The sequence below is a fragment of the Anthonomus grandis genome, chromosome 1 (genome assembly GCF_022605725.1).
Source record: "Anthonomus grandis grandis chromosome 1, icAntGran1.3, whole genome shotgun sequence".
Lineage (NCBI taxonomy): Eukaryota > Metazoa > Arthropoda > Insecta > Coleoptera > Curculionidae > Anthonomus > Anthonomus grandis.
Window position 1 is genome coordinate 39,178,584 of NC_065546.1, and position 10,799 is coordinate 39,189,382.

Sequence of the window (10,799 nt, forward strand, 5' to 3'; positions counted from 1 at the left end):
CGAATTTTTCGATAGTTCCGTGACCCTACTGTATTTAACAGAATAATGAGTGTAAATCTTTAACGATTCCTTTCGTTATATTTAATTCAATCTGAACCCAATAATTCATAAATATCATAATTTACTTGAGGTATAACAGATTTTGTATACAGGGTAATCTTCATCTTAACTAAGAAATTATAACCATGTTCTATGTTAAAAATAAGCTCTAGTTTCCCATATAAATATACAGGTATGCCAAGAAATTAAGGATAATTTTGGGCAAAATAATCATAAATCATACGCCACTGGTTTTTCCAAAAGTAAAAATTACTCTTGAAATCCTCATTTATTTGAAACAAATTCGGTTTCTTGACTTTTTTACGTACAAGGCACTGTTTTCGAGTAAAAATTAAAACACATTCTCATCCGTAAATAAATCACTCTAGGTGGTTTAAATTTCTTAGTTAAGATCAAGATGATAAAAAAATCTATGATACCTCAAGTAAATTATTGTATTTTAGATTGATTTGACTTAAATTGAATTAAATATTTCGAAAAAAATTGCTAAGGATCTAGGTTCGTATTAAAAAATCCAAATTTTCAAAAAAATCCATTCTTCTAAATACGTGAATAAGCCTATTTTCTTCTTCTTTTTAATAATTGATATTTCCGGAAATAGTGACGTTATACCCAACAAAATAAGTTACTTATTATGAATTCACCATAACAATATAGATTTTACTTACATTCTTGTAGGGCACGTCATAATTTACAAGTTTGCATACTAAAGATTTTTTGGTAGTGACAGTAGAAACAGAGATAATTGGAGAAACATGCCTGACAGTTAAGAGCTCCAACTTCAACCTTCAAAACTCGAATTTCTAATTTCTCTAAGCTACAAGTTTGCTTACCAACAATTTGTAGGACCAATAGAAATTAAAATAATTGGAAAAAACGTGCTTGTCAATCAAAAGCTGTCTGAAGCCCTCAAAACTCGAATTTTCTTGAAAAAAATATTCAGATTTCGAGAAAAATTCTTTCGCAAAAAAGCTTTTTTTGTCGAGCAGACTTTAGACTACAATTTTTCTAATCAAGATTTTTTTCGTAGGAAGATTGTACCCTAAACTCTAAGTTAGCTTACTAAGAATATTTTGATAGGACAAACAGAAATTTAAATAACTAATCAAAACGTGCTTGTGAGTTAAAATATCAACTGTCAGTCCTCAAAATTTCAACTTTCTCAAAAAATAATTGGTTTTGATAAAAATGCTTAGAATATTTCTTGTCGAGCCGACCCTAAACTCTAAGTTTGTTTACCAAACATTTTTTCAGGTGCCTAAAATCGATTATTTTAAGAAATATTAAATATAACTCTGTACAAATGTTCTAAAATATGTTCCAGGTAAACTATTTAGAACATTATTATTGAGCAAGTCCTTAATCTACAAGTTTACTTTGCAATAAGACCAATGACACTCTTACAGGTGAACAGCGAAAACTCTCATATCAGATTACGAAGATAAGACTGGTCTACTCACGTTTTCAAAAGTTCCTTTCAACGTCTTAATCCGTCTCTGATAATATTATGGCATTGTATATTCGAGACTTCGTCGGTTTGGGCCCTCGGGCTTACGAAGCAGCTTTCGTTTTGACGCCTTCGGGCTAATACCGTCCTGCGGCTCATTTTGTATTGGGTTTCATCATTTTAAAGCCTCACCCTAATGACTTAAACCCAAACTTTTACAAAATATTGCTTTCCTACGCGCCTGGATAGGATATATATCATATATATCATTCAATGTATGAAGTTTTAAAATATGAAATATCATTTTAAGGGATTAATAGACATGCCTCTTTTGGTATATATAACGCCTTCAGGAGTTTTTAATGCCTCTCATACCATTGTTTGTTTCTATAAACATGGTGATAATTATTTGATAAATAACAACCATAGCAGAATAACCCCTTTCCCTAAATCTTATTTGTCCATCATGCAGTTCCGTAATAGCTTTAATGCGGTATTTCCAACTTAAGGTTTTTACTAGTCAGAAATTTAAATAATAATTATACTTAATATTATCATCTACAGGGTCTAGTTTTTAAGTAGTTCATCCTATTTGAGGACCCCAATTTAGTTTATTTAGGTCATATTATTGTAAATCCCTGTATTTTCTCAAACAGCACAGATACGTACTAAAGACGTATTTTGTACGTACTTCTAGGACATTTTACGTCATGTATTGGACATAATATGGCGTATCAAGGATGTTAACACGACTCCTTTTTTTGTGTGGTAAAATGTGTTTGGGAGAAAAAATAACTATAATAATTTATAAAAACTGAAAATATATTTATTATGAAAAAAACATATAAAAATATAAAACAAAATATGTATATGTCTAAAAACAAAACAAAAAATGAAAGTTTAATAAAGTAAATAAGGCTCATTCGTTCTGCGCAACTATTGTGGAATACAGTTTTCAATTTTCTTTGGGCTTCCAATCCCTGCTTGTGTGAAACTTTTTAAAATGTTCAGATAAGTAATATACATTCATTACCACTAAAATGAATACATATGCTCTTACCATGAATTGGGCTAGATCGTAGTAGATCCTTCCTATCACTGAGTGAATAGTAAAACTAAATTAAAATGTAATAGAAAAAAAAACAATGAAAGATTTTAGATAAATCCTAAATTCACAGGAGCGTAAACCTTTATTACAAAGGGATAACCCACACCATGAGGCCAATATTGTCAAGCCAACTGAAAGAAGAGCGTTCGTTTTCGCATCTATCACTTGTCTTAAACACTGTCAACAGTTTCAACACCCTAATGTTGCCAATTAGTTATTTAAATTAATCAAACCAGATGTAATCAGAGCAATTTTATTTTAAAAGCTTAGCAGAGCGCTTTCGGCGTATGAGCCATCATCAGTGCTAATTGTCAGTTAAGCCCAGAAGTTTACCATAGTGGGAACATATTTGATATTACTAAAATTATACATAACATTTAGACACACTTAAGACTATACAGAACACTTAATTTGTATTGTCCTTCGAGCAACACAGCCACTTCCCTCTTCTAACTATTTATTTGGCAGTCAGTAGGGACAACAAAAACCCTGGGTTGCTTTTGTGACCGATCTTGATAAATTTGATATATTATTATGACAAATACTTCATTATCTCGAATTTTTAGATGTTTTGAAAATCCTATACCTAATTACTTTTCGGCCATAACAATTAAATTTATAGGGTATGTTAGTCCTTTAGAAAGAAGGAATCTCGAGTTGACAGTTGTTGCCTAATTTATACCGAATTCGTTGACTTTTTCTATCAAAGCTAAGAAGCATGCAAATGGTGTTTTTTCTGTTTCCCCTATCGAATTTAGAAGTATGGAAGATAAAACTTAAAAGTATGTAAAATTACGTATAATTGAAAAAAAAATTCTTTCCTGGCATATAGTTTTCTTAAGTATTTATATGTATGTATTTATATGTGCATATACAGGGTATTATTATTTGTTGTTATTGATTTATCAAAAATCACTGTTTAAAAAAAAACGCCGAAATACGTTGTTAAGGGGGACAACTTTCTAACCTAAAATTACTTCACCCCCCTTTCTCCATCTGCCCCTAGGGTCATCTTCTTAAAAATTTTAAATGGCAAGGGGTATCGAGTAATAGCTTGTTTAAAAGGTCTTTCGAAGTATTTTATTTTGACGTTTGATTTTTTTTATTCGGTTGATTCGTTTTCGAGAAAATTAGAAAAATCTTTGTTTATCTTAATTTGTTCAGATAGAAAACAAAAACAAAAACATGAAAATATCAGTTTTTATTTCATTAAGTGTTCAAAATGTTGCCCGTTTTTGGCCAAACAATGATATAGGCGATGTTCAAATTCCTGACGGATATTTTCAAAAACATGTTGTGGGATATCATGGCAGCTGTCGATAATGCGTTGACGAAGTTCATCCAAACTTTCAGGTTGGGGAGTAAACACAATAGATTTCAAATGACCCCATAGAAAAAAGCCTAGAGGCGTTATATCAGGAGATCTAGCAGGCCATTAGAAGCGATTTCTTATATAAGGGATATTATCTCCCGAGTATATATGAGTAGCCAGACCTAATTAAAAAAATCAGCTCTTACATTATGTAAGCTAAAAAAACAACCTTTTTGAAACTTGTGCTTGGGCTGTGTTGTAAAACATACAGCTTCGTCACAAAAAGTATTAGTGTTACTCATATAAGCTTTTTTTATACCTAATACTTATTAAATTAGGTATGTGTGTAAAAATATTTTTTTACTGGGAATTCTGATGCACTGGTTAAAAACACAGCAGCCGATAATTCAGATAATTTACTAAGTGATTTACCCTTCAAAATGGCAGGGGTAGCTTTCCTGAAGAGTGCAAAAACTTCTTTAGCTTCCAAAACGGTATTTAGTAGGGGAGACCGGGGCAGGTTGTAACAATTTATGGTTTATTTTTATTGTAGCAAAAACTTTTTGTCTTACAAATTTCGTATTCTCCTACCATATTCTACAAACCTTTAAAAATATTATAAGAGACTTGATTTTTTATTTACTATAGTATTATTTTAAAAGTATCAAAAATAAAGCAGACATGATTTTGGTACAATTTACCCCGCCCTTGGGGTAAGTTGTACCATTTTGAGGGTAAGATGTAACATCGTTTTCTACTTTAGAAAACTAGCTTAAATTATAGTTAAAGCAATGAGTATGAACATTTTCCTTACCAGGAAATAAATAAAATGAAAATAGCTACAAAATAAACATTTATTTTTAATAAAAAAACATGTAATAGTCTAACAAAAAAAAACAAACAAAAAATTCTAACAAAATTTCAATAATATAATCTTCTTATATCAATAGCTTTTTAACGTAATAAGAAAAAACATAACTTAAATAAAGATAAAGTTCAAAATATGCATTTGTAGAACCAACAAACATTTTATTCGTCGTCTGAGTCACAGTGATGACATATATAGAATCCGAGATCGCCGGGAGTGCACTCATCGTGTGCCCACTGCTTACATGTTTTGCATTGAATCCATCCTTCTCCTGGTTTGCTATTAGAAAATTTCTCGCAGCAAACAATGCAAATTGTATCGTCTTCATCAGATCGGCTGCCCAAAATAAAAACCAAGGAACTGACATTTTCTAAAAAATCGGGTTTTTATTTTATCTGCACTTACTGTATTCTTACGTACATTTTGGTATAAAAATCGTTTTCATCGGATAATAAATAACGAAGGTTAAGTCACCTAAGAAACCAAGTAACTGCACCCTATGTATGTGTTTTCAAAATAAAAATGAAGTAAATGTACTTTACAATATAAAAACGAAGTAATTGCAATGCAGTTACTTTGTTTTTATTTGGTATTTCTGCCGCCCAGGCGCGCCTTCTCCACCTACAAAATCCGTATAATCCGTAAGCTTGCTCAGCTTAATTATTTCAGCTCAATTTTTTTTTGTTTTGTGTTATGCAGTGTATTTGAAAAGATTTTGGAGAGGAAGGATGTCGCTCGCCGGTCCTTGCAGCAAACGTTCAAAGACGTTAGTTCAACTTGCCTTGCTTAATCGCGAGGAAAAAGAACCTATGATTATGGAACCAGAATGTAATATTGAAATAAAAGTAAGTACTTATGAAATCTATGAATAAAATTTTATGTCTTTGACCTTTCTGGTTTTTTTCTACATTTAATACATTATTAAATTTCCATAGAGTATTATTTTTTGTTTATTATAAAGTATGAAACTTCAGGTTACTTCTTGGACAACATAGAAAATAATAGGGACGAGATAAGTAGTTCCTATAGAAAAACAATGCGATGGCTGCTAAATTATGACAGTGATGCAGAAATCAGCATTTTTGATGATAGCGATCAAGATTGAACTTATTCGCCATCAAGTAGCTCAAGCATCGACGATGACGAAAATAAACCTAAAAAACTGCCGTATAAAATAAAGGTTGGTGTTTTTTATGATATAATTAGTGTTGACACTTCGTGTAAATCGTAACATGTATTAAATTATAATATTGCGTGATAAATAGCTACAATAAAAAAGAACACGAATATTTAAATCTATGAAACTGTGGTATGAAATAAGCAAATGACAAAAATAAAAAATAAAATGTAAAAGCTTTTTTAATTGTTTTGTTTTTTAAATATGAACCATAAATTTTTATTTCTAAAATTAAATCATTGTCAACATGATATTATTAATTAGGAAACATATTATTAAATAAGATATTTATTAAGATATTATTAAAAATTAATATATTTCTTATGTTCATGATAAAAAATAGGTAAATCGTTAAATATAATTATATTTTAGCAAATATTTTAATTTAAAATAATATCTAAACCTTATACTAAACTGTTAGTTCATGTATAAGGATTTTAAAGAAAAAAATCCAAACATTAAAATATGTTCTATAGAAACTTATAGGAAAGTCATTAAAGATATGAACATAAGTTTTTATATGCCCAACTCGGATAAATGTGACGACTGTCAGACTCTAGAAAACGATATAACTGGAGCAATAACGGAGGATTCAAAGATCGAGGCCAAGGATAAACTTAGAAAACACAAAGAAAAAGCAAAAAGTGCAGAGAGGGAGTATAAAAAAGATGGAGAAAAGTCAACAACTACTGCAAATACTAGATTTTACTCCATGGATTTACAAAAAGTAATTATTTTGCCGATCATGCCTGCGAGTAAATCCTGCTTTTTTACCAGCCGCTTGATTGGTTTTAACGAAACCTTTACTACACTTAAACCAGACCTTAAAAACAGTAGCTATTGTATTTTTTGGCATGAAGCATTGGGTAATCGTGAAGCGGAGTCGATAGCTGATGCAGTTTTGCAAATAATAAAGACAGAAAGAGATGCAGAAGAATTTGTTTTTTGGGCAGATAATTGTTCCAGCCAAAACAAAAATTACGTTTTGTACTCTTTCCTGGTGTCTCTGGTTAATTCTCCTGAAGGGCCTAAAAAAATTACTTTTAAATATTTAACTAAGGCTCAAACACACATGACTGCAGATGGAATACATGGGAACATTGAAAAAAAAAACGAAACATCTATGATTTTAAAGATTTGGTTGAAACAGCTGAGTCAGCTAGAAAAGGTTTAAAAATCTTACTATTAAATGAGTTTTATGCGTTTAAAAATAAAAAAAGAAGTACCAAAAAAAGTGATGACCCTATAAAAGATTTTGTTTTAGGAAATGTTGTGGAAGCATGTTTCGAAAAAAATTAATTTACAATGGACTATAAATATGATTTTAACAACGACCTACACACAATTGACTTATTTCAAAAAAAATATATTAGTAAATTACAAACCTCCAAATGTCGAAATATTACCTGTAAGGGGAATTTCCGCTGTAAAGAAACAAAACATCTTGCATACTTTAGTTCCTCTTATGCCCGAAAATAGAAGAAATTTTTGGTTTGATTTACCAAAATCAGAAACGTCTACTGACCTAACAAGCACCGAACAATATGAAATAGAAGAAACTGATTAGTTTTGTGGAAGTAATTGGCTTAAATTTATATTCAGTTAAAGAATTTTACAGGGTTCGTTACGTTAGTTCTTACTTAGCTCACGACAAACTAATTTTAAGTTGTAAATCAGAAGTCTTTTTTAGTATTAATTTCTACATTATTATTTACGTTTTTCTAAATGATAAACCGTGCAACTTCTCCTTTTAATTTTTTTTATTAAAATATATTTACTTTTGGAATAAACTTTTAATTTTTACTGACATTTGTTATTGTATAAAATTTAAAACAGAAGTAAATATGGTTTTTATTTGTACGTATAATTTATAAAACAAAGGTGTAAAGGCACTTGCTTGGTTTTTAAAAAAGCATTTTAAAAGACTCATGCAAAAATGCAATATAAGAAGGCAGTAACTGTAAATACTTTGTTTCTTTGTTTTATTTCAATATTAAGCAATATTCTAAAATAAAAATAAAAACAAATTTTTCGACGCCTATCTCACATTTTTGTAAAAAGAACGCAAAAAATATATGGAGTATATTCCTGTCCCCTGTGCTCAAAAGACAGCAATATTTTTTTTTTCAAAAATATGTTTGGTTCAAGCGGCTTGATAAAAAACACAAATATTGATTTTTCTTGTTATGTAAAAAATGCAGTTACATGGTTTTTATTTTAGGCAGCCGAGATTCATCGTCAGAAGACTAAAGAACCTTTCTTTTGGCTGCTTTAACCTTTGGCGCCAATGCTTTCCCTTTTTTTACAAGCTTTGCTTTAGTTTCCGACTTTTTAAAGGCTTTAGCCTCCAGTTCGGGCGTATCAGTTAAAACAGCAGACTTTCTTTTTTTCCGGCCTCTAGTTGTTTGTTTTTTTGACTTTGGAAATGGTCTCACTGCTGCTGGAGAAAAACTCAGCATCGAAGTAATTTCTCTCAAGAGGATTAGTGGGTAAAGAACTTTGATTTCCTAAGGTACAACCGTATCATCAGATACGGACGGGACCTCAGGTGGTACTTCTTAATGTTGACGGTCTTCTTGTACGTACGGTCGATCAGTTACACTGGATGGCAAAAAGTCATCTTCCCCGAAACTGTTCCTGTTAAATGGTTCAATTCCAATACATTGAAAGCCTTTGGTAATGTTACTTTGTGAAAGTGCTAAAGGAAGTGCTTCACGAGCAAGTCCTGGAATATCATATATTTTCCAGGATGATTACGCATCCAGGAGTCTTGTTGGGACGTCATATATTTTTTAAAGGGACCATAAACTGACCGGTCAAGAGGCTGGAGGCAATGGGAACAATGAGGTAGAAATGATAATAATACAACTCCATTTTCTATGGCAAATTTAACAGTTTTATATGACACGTGAAATTCATGGTTATCCAGTAGTAGTAGGATGGGTTTTTCGGTAGAAGGCCGAACATGTGAAAAAAAGTGTTGAATAAATATGAAAAAATCTCGAATACAGTGATCCTGAAAGCGCTTTCGAGGAAATAGAAACATCGGCGGGACGTGGTTACCAATAGCACAGATTTACAGAATACAGATGCGAAACTGATCGAAAATACGCGTCAGAGCGCCAGACTTCAGACACGCCTCCTGGGTGATGGATTTCCATCACCCGCCTAGTACGGTGGCAAGGGGTTTAATTTGCTGCAAGCCTCCGTGCCGCGTGCTTTTAATTTTCTTTGCGTAGTACGCGTGTTTATGATTAATAATTAAATTGAAATAATATATTTGTATTTTTTTTTAATATTTTTTTAGTATTATTTTTGTTTAAATTGGGGGGGTATAAGTGTGTATATCTTTATTGTTCCAGCTAGTGGTGGAGGAACGACGTTATTTAGATTTCCAAAAGATGAGTTAATAAGTTAATATTTCGAGATAATGCAAAGCATTAATTTTACTCACCCATGTATTAACTTTCTTTTCCAGTATTTAATAAAATTATTTATACGACTTAAAATATTTTATACTTTAAAATTCGCTAACAGAGATTTATCATCTGCCAAAAAATCAGATAAAACTATAAGAAAATTAAAAATTTTACTTTATCTTTAATGTTTTATTAAATAAGATCATTAAATCTGTTAAATGAAATAAAAATGTACTCAAGAACCCTTACATTCTGTTTTATTTAAGCCTATTTCTATTTTGACATTATAAATGCATTATAATATCCCAGTGAAATTATAGTGCAGAACATCTATCCCTACAAAAAATAAACTTAAAAATACATTGGTGCGGCCAGTCCAAACCATCCTTTTCAAGGACATCGAATATTGGGAGCTTATATCTGCGATCTTTCGCATCTGGTATTCTGTAAATCTGTGCCAATAGCGCTTACTGCAATGTATAGAGTTACTAGAACCCCTCTTTCACTGGATGTTATACCCCCAACTTGTTTTGTGCCTTTTTCGGCTATAACTTTTCCTAGCCTTTGAACTGTAGTCAGCCCAGTTTCATCCAGATTCCATATGTCAGATGGTGTAAATTGAAATCTGTCCCGGACATTAGCAAGTTTCTTCATAAAACAAATCAACATTTGTCTTATTAAAGTTTGTCACACGTCCAATACTGGTTGCCTCGGCAACTCGAATGGATAAATTAGGATGTTTTTTTTAAGAAAATTCGTTAGCCAATCTTCGCCCGCTTATTTCTAGACCATGACTCAGGCACTTTAACTTTAAATGCCATAGCACAGTCATAAGCTAATTTTCTTACCTCTTTTGAAGAGAGACCAAAATACATTCTTGCGCACCGCTTAATATAAAGCTAAAGTTTATTCATTTGGGCATCTGTAAATATTTGTTTGTATTTACTATACCCAAACTTTTCTAATGAGACATGTGTAATATTATTATTATAGTTTTTCTCTTTAATTTTCTTAACATATCTGCTAAGTGTTACATGACGAATTTTAAGATCTTTTGCTACTGATCGAATGGATTTATTATTTAAAACTCTGGTTATAGCTTCTTCCATATCTTCTTTGGATGTCTCGCCCCTACTTGTTTTCTTCTTAGAGTTTCTCATGCTAAAATTAAACAATAAAAAACTATTATCTTAACCGTTACAATTTTTGGGGTAAGTTGTAACACGTTACAATTTGCCCCGAGCTAAGTGTTTCAACTTACCCCAGCAGACATGTGTCCACTATTTTATTTTATTTCAAAAAACTAAAAGCTGTAATAATCAGCAACACTGTAAAAGTGCAACTATATACCCTAACAAACAGCACCCCAACTTAAGTTGAACAAATAGGCATACATGCAAAAAGATAT